The following is a 16506-nucleotide window of genomic DNA, read 5'->3' as shown; positions in this document are numbered from 1 at the left end:
TGTGCAAATACTTTTCTGCAAGCGGTCTGAACTCAGACGCGCATACTTTGAAAAAATGGCGGCAAACCGGAACTTTAATAGGCCTCTTCCGGAAACACATCGGCAACAATTAGTTCTCCCTCAGGTCCACACTTTACAAAGGGAAAAAGGCTAGCAAGTCCCCCATCACGTCCTCCATAAAATCACCCATGCGCCTATTCAATATAGTAATATAGTATCATAGCAGATGACAGCAGAAAACAACCGATTGGCCCATTGAGTCTGCTCAGATTATTCCTGTCCACACTGCTAAGGATATATCCCAGCTGCCAGCCGTAGAAGTTTGACTGTATCTAGGACAATACTCCTTATCCAAGTTTGATTTTGTTTGCTTCCTCATTGGTTCCCTGCCATGTTGATAAGATGACCATACAAGATCCATCCCCGCCCTCCACGTCCAACTACCAAGCCCTACAACCATCCAAATAGCTACCAAAACTAGTGAGGGTGTTGCCTGAATGTTCGGCTTCCTAAGGACCCCCTGGCCTTGCTGGAAAGTACACAGTCACCACCAAATCTGACAGCACAGACCTGGTGGGGCAAGCGAGTGCGCATGCACACTGCTGTTTGCTTGGACCGCAGTGACACAGTGGGTTTTCAGGTGGTAAGGGACGTTCTGTGGACCCTGCTGCCTTTCCCAGGGGCTCACAAGAGGAGGGGCCCCCCCCCCAGCACAGCCTCTGCAGTCCCACCCCTCTACAGTGTCTGTTAAAAGTTGGGTAAACTCACATGGTCTGTGGTTCTTCTGGAAGCTGGGAGAAGCAGCTGAGACGCAAGAAAATATTTTTTTAAAAACCATGATTCTACCTCCAGGTGGATTGGAGGATTTGCGATGGAACCAGACAACTGTCTATCAAAACCAATTTAAATAAACAAAGAATTTTGCTGAATGGTAAATGATGTTCAGTGCAGAAAATAGACTCTCAAACAGGTACATTTAGACAAATTAGTGCACATAATCCAATGTTAATATAGAAACAAATGCTAACACTTTACTCTTTTTCTTTTTCATTATACAGGTTCATCTCGTTGAACAGAAAATTGTTTCTTCACAGGCAAGTTTCTCTCTGTAATCTTCATCTTATTTTTTAGCTTTACAGGCTTTCATTCCTTGTATTTCTTTTCTAACAGATTCAAACACTCTTAAAGGTAAATCACACAAACCAGTACAACATTTGTTATGGTAAACTCTATTACACTTTCTGAAAGGAGCTTCTGGTCTCCGTTACCCGGGTTTGCCAGAAGCGACCATCAGTATCAGAGAAGGACTTAAAACGTGCACCTGTTTTTGTATAAATGGCTTGACTAGTTCTGGTGCGCAGTCCTTTTCCCCGAAAACCCTTTCGCCTTGCCTCCCAGGCCCCCTGATTCCCCTCGACAAACAAGGCGAGTGTGGTTGAGGATGTATCAGGCTGAGCACTTACCTCTTTGGGGATCACGCGGAAGGCAGGGCCACTCTTCTCTCTCACGGTTCACCCCAGGCCCCCCAAGGGAGGAGAATTCAACCTCTGGGGCCCGAGGCTCACAGGGTGGCTCAGTCTCTCTGTCTCTCTTCCTGTGGTACTTATAGTTAGTTGCTTGCATACGAGATGCCCCTCCAGTACCCAAAGCCGCATGCGAGGCTCATTGCTGGGTGTTCCAACTCAAACTTTACTGTAGCCAAGTCTCAAAAATAGAAAACAATCACCAGGCAGCCTCCAATGGATCTTCCAAAACAAATTCAAATAGCTTCACAGGGCTGTTCCTCTTCACAAGTGTCCTTATGATTGCCTGAGCAATCCTTCTCTCCAAGCGGCGGAAGGTGGACTCTGAAATGGGTACTGAGTTCTCCTTACTCCTCTTTGATGTTACAGGGGGTCTCTCTGGTAGCAAGTCCAAAGAAAATACAATTACCACAGTCCTTTCACCTCCTCCCAACCAAAATCAGGGACAAAACTTCTCCAAATACTTCTGAGATCTAAGACCCTCTTTCCCTCTCGTCTGGATGTTAGGGACAAAGAGGTCTTCCTTCTGACCACTTCCAGGCAGGAGACGTCCTCCTGGAAACCGGACACAGAGTCTCTCCAGAGAATCACAAAAACCTTACTCTCCTCTCTCCTGAGATGATCCCTTCCAGACTGTGGGCTACCAGACAAGGAGAATGCCTCATCCCCTCCCTCAGCTTTCAGGCTGTGGGGATGAAAAATTGCTAAAGACTGGGAACTCCAAACACTCTGCTCTTCCAAAACTCAAAATGGCTGCACCTGCTCACTTCTCTCCCTGCCTTTATGCAGATTGGCTGCAGCCTGGAGAGGTGCTGGGAAACACCCGGACCACTCTTCCCTCACTATCTACACTGACTCTAAGCTAGGGAAAACAAAGAAGAGGGACCTAGGGCGTCCCTTACACCTGCAATGTATGCGTCAACTCCAGCTCAAAGTATATGCAGGGGTTTATTCAGAGAACCAAAAAGCAACCTGACAACATTTCTGCCGTTCAAGCCTACATTGCATAGGCTTAGATAACACAAACACAGTCCTAGAGCCAGACTGGGTCATTTAATCCAGTGGTCCCCAACCCTGTCCTGGGGGCCCACCAGCCTGTAGAATTTTCAAGATATCCACAATGAATATGCATGAGAGAACATTTGCATGCACTGCCTCCATAACATGCAAATTTTCTCTCATGCATATTCATTGTGGATATCCTGAAAACCCGACTGGCTGGTGGGCCCCCAGGACAGGGTTGGGGACCACTGATTTAATCTACTTATAATCAGTCTTCTATGTTCTGGACACAGTAAGACGAACTTCTCTAAAGGAATAAGCAGGGGCAGTTCTATAATGAGGCAGAGTGAGGCGGCAAACTTTTAGTTCTGACTGCCGCCTCACCTTGCCACATGCCTGGTCCTGCGGTGTTCCTATCAGCCCCTGCCAATTGCCAAAAAATGAGAGTTGGCCCCATGTGCTGCCAGGGGAGCCCAACCTGTCGGCGGCAGAAAAAGGAGGAGAAATTTCACGTGCCACCAGTGAAGCCCAACTCTCAAACTGAAAGTTTGCAGGGATATCAGACCTAGCCTCCCGGGAAAGAAGCACAAGTTCCCTTTTCCTTAAATTGAGGGAAAGCCTGTTATCATGAAGCCAGTCCTTAACCTTGCTCAAGCAAACCGTATGTTTTTGTAGGGTGAGGTAATAGGAAGGACAAACTGAATATCACCTGCATATTAAGTCTGAGGAAGATGGCAGTCTGGAAGAGCCTGTGGAGGTGGTGGCACCAGCCCTTGCAATGAAATTTTCATATGATTGGGTCGGATCTGGAAGGCAGTGGTAAGACCAGGGTTGAGGGTCAAATAAACATAGGAAGGGATATGCATTCATTTTCAAATGAATATTTTTTCAGAATGGAAAAGTATATTTCAGTAGATTCCAAATGGAATGAACCGAAAATAGGTTTGCCCAAAAATACCTAAACATTGAAAGATATTTTTGGTTAAAATGTGGCCTCTTCCTAGGGTCTCCCGGGGCCTTCCTGGACCCTTTTGACCCTGCCAATAAGCCCAGGCCTGGGTTCTGCCTGGCTGGGCTGAACCAAGCACAGTCGAGGTTTCCCAAGGCCCCACCTAGGAAATGAGCCAGAATAGGGGAACCTTCCTGACCCCCACTTGCCCCTTTCTTTGGTGGCATCTGCTCTGTATTCTCAGCAGAAGCATAAGTAATGCACACTTGCTCCTGCCCCTCCGGTATCTCTTTAAAAATGGAGCTTGTCAGCCCTGAGAGCAACACCAAAGTGACATCAGAATGGTGCTGGGCTCAGGGCTGGCTAGTGCCATTTGGAAAGAGATGCCAGCACGGCAGAGGTAAGTGGGGCTCATTCCTGCCTCTTTTGAGGATACAGAATGGACCCCCCCAAGGAAGGGGTAAGTTTGGGCCGGGGAAGTCCCCAGCCCTGTTCATTTTCAGGGTTGTAGGTGTGTCAGAAGGACTTGGGGAGGACTCAGCTAGGCTTGGCGCAGACCAGCTAGGTAGGCCCAGGCCCGGGCTTATTGGAGGGATCAGAGGGTTTCAGGGAGACCCCAGGAGACCTTGGGAAGTGGCACTGGAGGCCCAGAAGGGGCCTGGGAAAGCCCCATTTCATTTTCCTGTTTTTGTTTGTTTTGGGGGGTTTTTTTCTGTAAGGCTTATTCCGGTTTGGAAAATGAACAAAAGCAAAATAAGCCTTAACACAAACCGAAAAACAATTTTTAAAATACCCAAAATGATAACATGAATCGAGAGAAAAAAAACATTTGTCTGTACATCCCTAAAACATAGCAACACCACAGGTCATGGGGTAACCAGGCCGATACCAGGAGTCTACAACTCCTCAAAAACCAAATTGGGTCAACGCCAGCAAGTTTGTGGTGGCAGTGTGCTATCCAGCAAGGCCATGGGAACCTGGGCGAATGGATGTTTGGGCCACAGCCTTGCTGGTTGTGGTGGCTGCTTAATTTTGTGGCAGAGCTGGGCGGTCAGATGAAGGGAGGTAGGGCTGATGGGTGTTAGAGTGGGTGTGGGAGCGTGTAGGATCTTCTACCAAAGAGGAATGCAACAAAAACTGGCTTGGATAAGCAGCAATATCCTCCCAGCAGTGACGCTTCTGTGGCTGGCAGCTGCGATATATCCTTAGCAATGTGGACTGGAATGCCAGGCAAAATGGATGGCAACGAGGGAACTGCATATAATAGTCATGACGGCAGAAAAGGCCCAAAGGGTCCATCCAGTCTGCCCAGCAAGCTTCTTATGGTAGATCTGCCGCGCTGGGCAGGTTACCTCCATGTTTCTCTTAAGGGTAGCAACTGCCGCTCCGTGCAGTCATTCAACGAGCCCTCTTGAAAATTCAGACAGTGCTGACGTGCATTGCTTTTGGACCTGGCCGTAGAAGCCAGGTCCTGCCCCTGCTTTGTGCTTTGTCCTTTATGTCCTCCCAAAAAAGCCCACCTGGCATGTATAATTTTTTTGGCACACTCTGTTGCTCACTCGAAATTAATGGACCATCGGCGCACAACACATTTTTTTAAGAGGAAAGAGGATGGTTTCATACGTTTGTCAAAAGGCAGCACCTCCTTCGGTGCCTTCCTGGCACAAGTCGGGATTCTTGAAACGGGATTCTTTACATGGAAGCAAGAATGGACATTGGGACATTTCAAAGCTAAGTAAAATTCAGTCATTTGTCTGACGGTTTAATAAACAAGTAAGAAGTGTGGTATCACACGAAGATATAACATGGATATAAGCTAGAACGAGTTAAAATAAAAGGGAAAAAAGAATAGAGGTAATCTGTTGCCCACTATTTGAAATTTTTAAAATTCACATTTTCAATAAAAGAAAGGGAGGACGGAGGGTGAGTTAATGATTAAAAAAAAAGGAAGGTACCGAAGGAGGTGTTGCCTATTGAAAAATGTATGAAACCATCCTCTTTCCTCTTAAAAGCATGTTTGTGTGCCGATGGTACATTAATTTCGAGTGAGCAACAGAGTGTGCCAAAAAAATTATACACGCCAGGTGGGCTTTTTTGGGAGGATTATTAGGTAAACACTTGGGGAGATCTCTATTTGATTAGTATTGTCCTTTCTGTCTGCATATCAGTACCTCAGACCATAAAAGTCAGGGCCCCTGATGGTGGTTGTCTGAATCCAATTCCCCTTCCATCCTCACCCCTGTTTGACAATGTTCTGGCATCATCCCCCATGCTACTGTGCTACAGTAGACATCATGCCATATTTTTTTACTTTTTACATAACTATTTCTTTTTAAAGTTTCAGCTTTTGCTACCTAAAATATAGTGTTCTCCGCTGTGTGCTGCATGTTTACTGCCAGTAACTTTCACAGTGCTATCTGTAGCACCTCTGTTTTATGATGTGTTTGCAATTCTCTTTGTGTTGGCAATTTCCTGAGTAACTGTGTATGAAATCCAGCTGGTGAAATATACAGTCTAATTGAAATTATTAATTTTGTCATGTGCATTAGCAGCAGATGAAGATAAGTCCATTGAAATGAATCTATTACAGTCCCAATCTGAGCTGAACTCTCTCCCTTATCTTCACGGTGTAAGCCTGTCTCTATTAATTAACCCTGGGAACCAAGGAGAATTTTTGGAGCTGTTTCTTCAGTCAGTTGATTTGATTATATTGTGATGCAAAATTGGCTTCAGGTTTCTCCCAACAAAATGCTACAAGGTCTGTTGTGATCTGTTTTAGAAGTAATGTGTGTGGCTGGCTGTCTGTCTATCTACAGTATCCGAGTTATCCTCCAGCCTTTTAACCTCACCTTCTCTCTGTCCAAACTTGGAACCTTACTCTGGACAGATTAGTTGAGTTTGGTTTTCATTACTCTTTCAAAGTGCTCGGGGAATTTCTTTGTAGGAAAAGGCATCTTAATAACCTGATTTGAAATGCCAGGGCTGATTGTTGGCCTTAGCTTGTTCCAGGTAGTCACTCTAAACCAGAGATGGTGAACCCCGGTCCTCTAGTGCCACAAACAGGCCAGGTTTTCAGGATATCCACAATGAATATGCATGAGATAGATCTGCATACAATGGAGGCAGTGCATGCAAATCTGTCTCATGCATATTCATTGTGGATAGCCTGAAAATCTGTCCGGTTTGTGGCACTCGAGAATTGGAGTTTGCCATCACTGCTCTAAACCGAAGGCCCTTGGTTCAATAAAGATGTTTTTCCCATATTCACAGAAAGATGGAAAAGTCCTTTTGAATAAGGCCCAAAGGATTTTCACCTCACCAACTCCCTCTCTTTCTTCAAATTCTGCCTCTTTTCCCCATGATTATTACTAGTTTAATCTGCTCTAATAAAATAATGCATTGCATTTCACTGTATGTAAGGCCTCAAGGGCTCTTACCAGTGTGAACATTTCTGGTAAGCGGCGTATCAGGAGCAGGGATATTGCTAACCATGGGCACACAGGGCTTGCACCCCCAATCTATTGGCCAATGTGCAGAACCTTAAACTGCTCTTCTGTTTACTGATAATTATCAGCAGGGAATAGGAAGGGAGGGGCTACAAAAAGGGAGCAAGGAAACTGTTTCCTTCTTGGCAGTGTCTGCTCCAAATTCCCCTCCTGGAGGGGGAGAAAGTGAGACTGAGCAGACACTGCAGGCACCATGGGGCCGATGCAATACGGGGAGGAGCGCGTCCAAACTGCTACATAGCTAATAGCGCTCATCACATGTAAATTCCATGTAGACTAGACGAGGCTTTTCGCTAATACCCATGATGCAAAAAATTTCCCACGCGGCCAATGCGCCTGTTGCAACGTCGCAAATTTTACAACACGCTCAAGGGCTCATTGATAAAAACAAAAAACAAAAAAATCCTGCTTTCTGTGATTCCAGTAGGAGGAACCACAGAAAGCAGATTCCGCTAAAAAAAAAAAAGTGTCAGGTAAAAAAAAAATAATAATTCTGGGTGCCCAATATAAACGTATAAGATACACAGTCCAGGCTGTGATTATTGTGCGGGTAATGGGAGAAAACGGGCGCTTGTATTGAGCGTGCGTTTTCCCAACCTGCGCTGACCGCCACCTCTCCTGTGCGCCCGATGCTGAGGAGGTGCTAGGGTCGCACAATTTTCCCTAGCGCCTCCTTTTTCAGCGCGACCCCCCCTCGTTTAAATATTGCATCGCGCACCCCAGGCGAGGTGGCTGGGCGTGCATTAGGAAAACGGGCGCTCAAGAGGGGAGGGGAAGGGCTGGATCAGGCCCAGCCACGCCCTGTGCTTCTAGGACTCTGGATTGGTCGGAGGGCAGAGGAGGGTGGAGGAGGGAGGACGCAGACTAGAGCACTGTCAGAGAACTGTTAAGTCATTGATGAGGGGGGAGAGGAGGTAAATGCTGAAAGGAAGTGAGGTGAATGCTGGTGGTGGGGTGAGAGAGGATAAATGTTGGGGGCGACGTAACCCCCGAGTTGTTCCTGGCGCTTCCAGCGCTGTCCTGAATGAGCTCCGGGTGGGGTAATCTTATAAAATGTAAACAGCACTGGTAAGGAGGAGGAGGGAGAAATCAGCGACCCCCCCCCCCCAAAAAAAAAGTTTACTCTTTGGGGTGGGGTTTGGCAGTGCTGGGCCCATTGGGGTCAGTTTGGACAAACTGGGGAAGGGGATAAGAATGGGGCCGTTGGCCCACAAATGTCTTTCTTGTTAAAATGTAGACAGATATCTGAATAAGTAGCAAGTTTCCAGCCACGTTTTAGGCCCGCTCTGAAGCAGGTCTAAAATTATCCGGCTAACCCAGCTGGATAGAACTGAAAATCGGCTAAGTTAGTCAGACAACTCGACTTCTCTCAGAAATGCCCCCAGAACACCCCTTTTTATCTGGCGGATAAAGACTTATCCAGCTAAAATATAGATGGGTAAGTGGCTGAATCTAGCAAAGCTTGCCATTTAGATGGATAACTTGTGACTTTTGAATACTGAGTTCTAAAAGCAAAACGACCCTAGTTATAGTTAGGGACCTTCATTTTCTGTTCGTATTTTATTTTTCCTGGGAATTTCAATGTTATAATAATAAAAAAAAAAAGTAATCTCTGGGAAAAACAGATTTTGTTATAACATGCAGAAGAAAAGCAAGTCGAAAAGTCATTTTTTTTTCCACAGATTTTTCTTTTGTCATTGAAATCCGCAGGAAAAATAAAATACAAACTGAACACAAAAGGTCCCTAGTTATAGTGGGTATTGGATCACCAAATCCAGAAACTGAAGTGCTTTCTTTTCAAGCATGGAATCTCACTAGAGTAACTTCAATAAAACTGCAGTTTGGTAAGACCTGGGCCTGCTGGAGATGAGACTTCGATAATAAAAAGTAAAAGGGTGAATAGGAGCTGGATATTTTCCATGTCTGGTAGGCGATATGAAATGCAAGTCAGTTCTGTCTGTTTGTCTGCTTTAGAAGGAGCACTGCCACGATGCATAACAAAGGTGACGAGGGGCTTCAGTCTCCTATAAATTAACTTGCCGAGCAGGTACAAAGCAATTTTAGCTTCGGTGACTGTGTCTGCTGCAAGAAATGGAAGCCCTTGAAGGCACCTTTGGGGAGCCTGTGGCAGAGCTGATAATGCTGAGCACTGGGACAGCTGCTAGCTCTGAGACTGAAGGCAGAAGAGTTTCTGATTAGAGCCTGGGTTCGTTACAGCACTGTCTTCATCTTAACCTTATTGCGCCAAGCGATCGCAAACCGGTTTAAAACCGTTGGATGAACGGCCATCAGCTATCACTCACGGAAATGCATTTAAAACCATTTGGAAACTCATTTTAAAATGCTTTGAGGAGGAAGTTGCACGCAGACTGTGCTGGGCAAAATGCATCATTTGATCTGGGCATGGCAGAGTAGTGGTTTCTCTAAAAATCAAGCAAAATCTGCCATAACCAAATCCTGGATTTTTGGGCCAAAGCGTCTTTGTAAGAACTGTAGAAGAAACAGAAACAGGGAGCTAAAGTGACTTGCTGAAGGTCACTCAGAAATTCGGGGAGGGAACCAGAATTTGCTCAGGCCCCAGACCTTTCCTGTCTTGTAATTCTGTTCTCTGGTTACTAATCAGATCAAGGAGGAACAGTCTAGTAGTAATTAGAGCAAGGAAACCAGGGTTCAAATGTATGTATTTATTTATTTTTAGTATTTAGGTGCCGCTATATCCACGGTTGTATGTGGTTTACAATGGACCATTCATAGTAAAAACAGCCAAAGTAACTTAGAACAAAATACAAATAATCAAACAAACAAGAGTCGAGCGCTTATTTACATGCTGTGATGATGGGAAGTCCTGTTTTGTTTTTGCTTTTATCCCAAGCTGATCAATCTCCAGCTGGCAAATTGTGCTGCCGCTCCTTGTGACCTTGGGCAGGTCACTTCATCCTCCATTGCCTCAGGTACAAACTTAGATTGTGAGCCCTCTGAGGTCAAGGAGATACAAAAGCATATGACGAAGCCTAGAAGAGCTCTGAAAAAGAATTTAAAGATATAAACAATCATGCCGGGGAAGTTGGGATAGATATGGAGCAGTGGTTCCCTCCCATCCTTTTTCATGCCATGATACACTCAGAACTGGGTTCACTTAATCTTGGTGTACCATCAGCTTCCTTCCACCTCTCCCACTCCCTCCCCTGGCATTAACCCCTTCCCTTCCCTCCCCTCCATCCCTACCACCTGGCATCACTTTCACCTTCCCTCCATCCTAACACCATAATCTTTCCTTCCCTCATTCACCATCCTGGTGTCACCACCTTCCCTTCCATCTACCCTCACCCTCTTGACAGCAACTTTCCTTTTCTCCCCCTGTCATCATCACCTCTCCCCCAACCCCTCCCCTTACAAACAGCATCTGTCTTATCTGTACCCCCTCCCCCAACCCGGGGATTGCCACTGGTGGGCTGTAGGATCTGAGCGAGCAGATTGTCTTACCTGCTGCTGCTGCTGCCTCCTCTTCCTTCTCCTCTTTCCATTTCCCTGTTAAGTTGGAACAACGTGGGGCCCTGTAGCCTTAAGAGACCCACCTACCCCATGTGTCTCTGACATCAGAGGGGAGGAGGCAGCAGCAGGTATGATGTCTGCTGCTTGCTGACTGCTCCAGACAGCGGCAAGAGATGGAAGGACAAGACTTTGCTGCTGCTGATGGCAGTTGTGGCCTACTCCCATCCTTTCTTTGCCGTGTGGCTGCAAATATGCTACCAAATCCGAGGTTCCCCCACTGCACATGGGTTGGGAACCTCTATTATAGAGGGCAGTAGTAGGAAAAGTAGTGAAAAGCATGGGAAGGGAGCATGGAGAGCTGGTGCTGGCTTAAGCACTGGAATTTATATGCCCATTTACCCAAAGTGGTAGGGAACCAGACAGAGAAACAACAGAACAGACTGGATGGATCATATGGTCCTTATCTGCTTTCTGTTACAAGTCGTATCTCACAGGCAGGCCCTGTGAGCCACGACGCTCACCTCCGACACCACACAGCACAAGCAGGCCCTGGCTCAGATGCTCTCTCAGAGCCGCTCCTCTACACTACGCTCTGGTCCCTTTCGGTAGTCTCCCTAGACATGCGTCACGTCTTAAAGGGCCAGAGGCAGGAAAATGGGCTTCAGCGACTCCTGATGACATCAACTGTTCTGGGTATAAATGGCAGCCCCAGACTACCAGCGGATGCCTCAGCAACGGGTCTCCTGCATCCTTGTGTGTAGTATGTGTTGCTGCTTCCTGGTTCCTGTGATCCCGGTCCTGCTTCCTGCCTCATCCCTCCAGCCCGTCCAGCCTCTTCTCATCCAGCTATTCTGCTGTGTCAGTCCCTCTGCGTGCCTCCCCAGCCTTCCCATGGACTGACTTCTGGAACTGACCTTTGCCTAGAGATTGACCATTCCTGCTTGCCGCCTGCCACGGACCCTTGCTGGATATTGACCATTCTCGCCTGCTGCCTGCCACTGACCCTTGCCTGGACATTGACCATTCTAGCTTGCTGCCTGCATCTGACCCTAGCTTGGCCCTGCCTCTGACCCATCGCTTCCATAGAGATTCTCGCCCCCAGAACCTGAGGGCTCAACCCAAGGGGAAAGATGCTGGTATAGGAGAAGGTCCTGTCTAGACTCTTCCTCGTATAGCTCTACCAGCTGTCGATGAGGGCCTCCGGGACCTGCCTCACCACAGCAACAAGGGTCCACAGATCTTACATTTTCATCTACTATGTTACTATGTTAAACAGAAAATAAAGCAGCCATTTATTAGTACTTAATTAGTGAATCTGTTCTTCTAAGCAAAAAAAATTGAACAACTTCTTCAGTCTTATTATATGTTAATGACACATGGTGGGTTGTTTTTCACCAGGCTTTCATATTTTCCCCGTTTATTACAAGAGAGAGTGAGAGAGAAAGACGGAGAGACAGAGATCCCTAGCTGTGAAAAAAAAAATATTTTGTATTGTTGCTAATGGTTTAATTAAACCTGCTCTCCAGCCTCGCTGAGACGCTGCATCTCTCGGAGATGTTGATTTAGGGCACTGTAATTTTCTCGCCATGATACTGCTTGGGCGACATTCAAACATCATCCTTGTGAGTTCACAAAAAAGGAATGCTAACAGGATGTGTACCTAGAGGGCTAATTATTAAACAGTTACAAGCATCAGGCGGAAAGTCGCTCAAAATGGAAAAGCATTTGGTTGGAGAATATCATTCCAGTCGAGCGAGCGAAAATCTTTCCCATTTTGTCATTTAAAATGTTTTTTAAAAATGAATTAAAAAAAAAAGTACAGAAGGTTTTTTTTCTGCTGTATTCACTGCTAACACAAGATATACTGCAACAGATAGTAAACGGGGTGCACTAGATGAGCCTTGAGGTCCCCACATCCCATCTCATTGTCACACAGAGGATTATGTTTTCTGTCTCTAATTTCTTTACTATGTAATGGCCAACAGGTAGGCGGTATATTTTTCTGGGCTAACTCAGTAAACACAGGGTACTTAAAGGGAATTTTCCCGGATTGAGTCCTATCTTCTGCCTGTGGTGGAGTTCACCATTCTAAGCGGATTACAGGACGAGCACCCACATAGCACAACAGTAGCATCAAGACAACTCTGACAATGGAACCGTAAAATAACTGTAAACAATGCAGTAGTACCCTACCCTTGCCAGTGGGAACCGATGTACTTCGGCAGCCGGCGAGGGATGGTAAAGGCAAGGCAGAGCCGCCAAAGAAACGTTCAGTGCACGACGACTGGGCAGCTGTTTATAAAAAAAAAAATCTCATTTCCAAAAATGGTGCTGATAAAGTGAAACCGGCTAAGGCATAAACCCAAGAGGCAAGGGTTACATGAAGGGAATTTTAGAACTGCACAAAATACCTGAAATGAAGGTAATCACCTTGATACAAACACTAAAAGAACTGATGAGCCCAGTATCAGGCATAACCCCCTTGGTACCAGGGCCGGATTTAAGATTTCGTTGCCCCGTAGGCAGCTCCCTTCTGAAGCTGTGCTGGCACATGGCCCTACAGAAAGCAGAGGTCGGTTCCTCTCTCTTCTGCATGTTTAACACCTTCAGACTGTGTGGCGCCCTAGGCTGATGCCCATTGTCTAAAACGGGTCTGCTGGGAACTTTAAAATGTTACTGTTATCTGCCTCCATCCTCAACCTTTTCCTCCCATTTCTTTCCTGACCAAAAAAAAAAAAAGGACTCAGAGTCCTAGTAGTTTCCTATCACATTATGGGCCATAACATTATGTCGCCTGTCACCTTCTCATCACCCATCAACCTCCCCCACACCCCTTACCCTTCACCCTTTTATTATTCACTCATAGCAACCACACTACTTTATATTTCCTGGTGAATATCACCTTTTGACCTGAAGAAGAGGGTATTAGCTCTCAAATGCTAGTAAAGAAATGATGTTAATCCAATAAAAAAGGCATCACTTTTTATATATATATATATATATATATATATATATATATATACACGGTATTTATTTATTTCTAACACAGCAGCCAAGCCACTTTACCGAGATGTAATGGCTTATGCAGAAAACCTCATGCCTAGCTGACTCTGTACTATTTAAACCCAGAGTAACTGCGCTGTCTTTTCCCTGGTCTGCTGAAGGAGGAAGAGCTCTCAAGAGCTGAGTCAGCTCTGGGCTGGGGGCTCCTTCCCAAACCCCCTGAAACCTGAATTCAGCCACTCGCTGTTACCTAGCCGACGTCTCATGGTGAAAATATTCAACTCCGGGGTCCTGGGTATTCCTGGGAAAAGTGGACAAAGTCCTTGCCGTATGAATTGTCCAGACCGAAGTCCCCACATTTCCTCATTTAAATATGCTAAAAACACTTTAACCTCCCAACGCCACAGGAATCAATCATGAAAAAAAAAAAACCAACCAAACAAAAGACTAAATAGACATCTCTCATGCCCGGTGGGGGAAACACTGTCATGAGCAGAAGGAAGTTAATAAGAATGCACGTTGCCTTGCTCTCTCATTGTCTTATCAGCAGGGCTGCACAGCCAGGCGGAATCATTTTATCTATATATTTATTTGATTTATATTCTGCTTTTTCAGGCGCTTCAGAGCGGATTCCATTCAGGTACTGTAGGTATTTCCCTATTCCCAAAGGACTTACAACCTAAGGGCTTGTTTTACTAAGGCCCTTTTCCTCCCATCCTGCGTCAATGGGAAAAAATGCTTAGTGAATGAGGCCATAAATTTGTGCCAATCCCTTCACAAAAAAAATAGGCCAGCTCCTTAATACTCTGAAACTTCAGTCTCTCTATCCGCTCCCCACCAGGACGCCACACCTGAGAAGATGGGGAACCGTTCTGCAAACATGGACTTTAGCAATTATAGAAATATTAGTTTCTGGATTCTGATGGGGCTGGAGGCTTAAGAGCAGCTTGCAGGGTATAGGCTGCTATCACCTCTGAAATAATAGGCAAAGCCCCAGCTGGCCTGGAGAGCAGCCACCGCCCTCAGGAGCCAAACCTGGCTTTCATTTCCTGCAGCAACGCACCGCGCCGCCTCAGGCTTTCAAATCAGTTGTACCGATTTGGGGCGCCGGAGATGGGCAGGGATGCAGTAGGGCGATGTGAGGGCGGCAGGTTTTGTTGGTTTGTTTTTTTTTTTTACCTCGAACGAGTCTGGAGAGGCAGCGCGGAGAAATTCGCGTAGGAGAAGGGACGTCGGGAGGTGGGCCGCCTGCGACGAGAGCGAGAGGGGACGTGATGATGGCGTCACCGCCTAGGGCGGCTGGGCACCCTTCCCACCGGCCCCTGTCCATGCCCGGGGGGGGGGGGAATTTGCATGGAAGAGTTTTTACTTCCAAAACCCTACGTAAAAGCTAATGAAAAGAAAATTAGCAAAAATCACAGGAAAATTATAACATCTCTGAAGCCTAACCATCTGGATTGCAGAAACCTGTTTTATGGGTTGCAAAACAAAAATGCGATTTTACAGCTGTATAGGGAGAGGCGTCAGCATAAGGAGCAAGTATTATATGGCTGGAGAAGAAAGCTAAGAGTGCTCCTTGAAAGGAACAGCTGAAACAATTGGTAATGTAATTTATTTTGGGTGCTTTTTTTTTTTTTTTGTGTATGAAATGCATCCAGTAGTGAGGGAAGCGTAGAAAAGTCAATAGCGGTGCACCGGGGTGCTGTCTAACAGCTGGCTTATTAGAGCCATTATGTGCGCTCCTCCCCGGCGCGGGGTTAGGCACAGCGGGCGACCCATTTTCTCCACGGTATTAACCGATTCTGAACCTTGTCCTGGGGCGGATGGGATGGCGGGGGGATCAATCAGCTTCTTGCGATGCAGTGAGAAACAAAGCTTCAAAACTGTGCCAGGCCTCCTCTTCAGATATTATTTCATATGGGGGGGGGGCGGAGGGAAATTCTATCGCTGTGACTCTCAGCGGGCCGAAAGATGGGGGCCGGGCTGCGGTTTGTTGGTGTTTTCCAAAGGGGCATCGTCAGCCTGTGGCCTTGTCATCTGAGAAGGAGGGGGGGGGGGGGGTGTAACGCTTTGGGAATGGATCCACCCAAGACCGACGTCCGGTTCTGCGCCGGATGCCACGGACGGGAGCCGCTGTTCTGCCAGGCTGGGGAATTCCCTGTGGGCCAGGGAATTCCCCGTGGGCCAGGGAATTCCCCAGCCTAGCAGGGGCTGCAGCGAGATCTCACTGAGCCTTGAGGGCATGGGTCGTCCGCCCCTCACGCATTGTTACGGCTCCATTAGTGCAAACCTGGTGCTCGCTGATAACAGGGAGGATGCTGGGAGCAAGGTCTCGCGGCTCAGCAAATCATAGCCCTTATTAATCATTCAAGGGAAAATTGGGCTCATTGGAAACGTAAAGGTAAGAGCCCTTTATTCCCTTCCTTCCCACACACAACCCCCCCCCTCCCCCCTCCAGTCTGCATTCCATAGCTTCCCTGAGGCTCGTTTTTGGGGGAAATTGCGTCACCTTGTCACCCCCCTATGGATCAATGGATTATGTTTTACATTCAGAATGCTGCTCTGGCTTTCCTAAGGAGTCATTTGGGAGCTTTGCTGTCACCTCTGACCTCTCCCTCTCCCCCACACTCATCCCCTTTTTCTGCCTTCTTCCTCCCTCATTCTTTCTTACTTTCTTCCCTCACCCCCCCCCCCCCCCTTCTCCTGCCCTTCTCTGGTCCTGTTTGATCTACTTTTCCTTAACTCATCTTCCTCCCCTTTCTCCCTCACTCCTTAGTTTCAAACGGCCTCCTCCTTCACATCCACCCCCCTCTCCTCCGGAAGGACTAGTTGAGACTCTCCTCGTGGCACTTTCAGATCCAATAGGAAACATTTTGGAACAGAAGCTTAAAAAAACCACAGGATAAACGCGCCCATTCCTTGTGACCAGCGGTCAGGCGGTCACTCAGATCTGTTAACCTTTCCTTCTGTCTCTACCCAGGCTCCCCCCCCCCTCCTCGGCGTGACACCACTGCTTCTATGGATTACCACC

At 46.9% G+C, this 16506-nt stretch overlaps 1 long non-coding RNA gene across 1 annotated transcript; it reads right to left on the bottom strand.

Annotated features, from left to right (window-relative positions):
• Positions 1-9649: 9649 nt before the first annotated feature.
• On the bottom strand, positions 9650-14766 carry LOC115074577. Its single transcript, XR_003852283.1, has 2 exons — positions 14655-14766; positions 9650-10002 (listed from the first exon to the last, which is right to left on the bottom strand). It is a non-coding gene; the product is annotated as an uncharacterized LOC115074577 (long non-coding RNA).
• Between the last annotated feature and the right edge of the window lie 1740 nt (positions 14767-16506).

Source organism: Rhinatrema bivittatum, chromosome 12 (assembly GCF_901001135.1).
Source record: "Rhinatrema bivittatum chromosome 12, aRhiBiv1.1, whole genome shotgun sequence".
Classification (NCBI taxonomy): domain Eukaryota; kingdom Metazoa; phylum Chordata; class Amphibia; order Gymnophiona; family Rhinatrematidae; genus Rhinatrema; species Rhinatrema bivittatum.
Note: the sequence above shows the minus strand (reverse complement) of the source record. Positions and strands in the feature narration are given on the sequence as shown.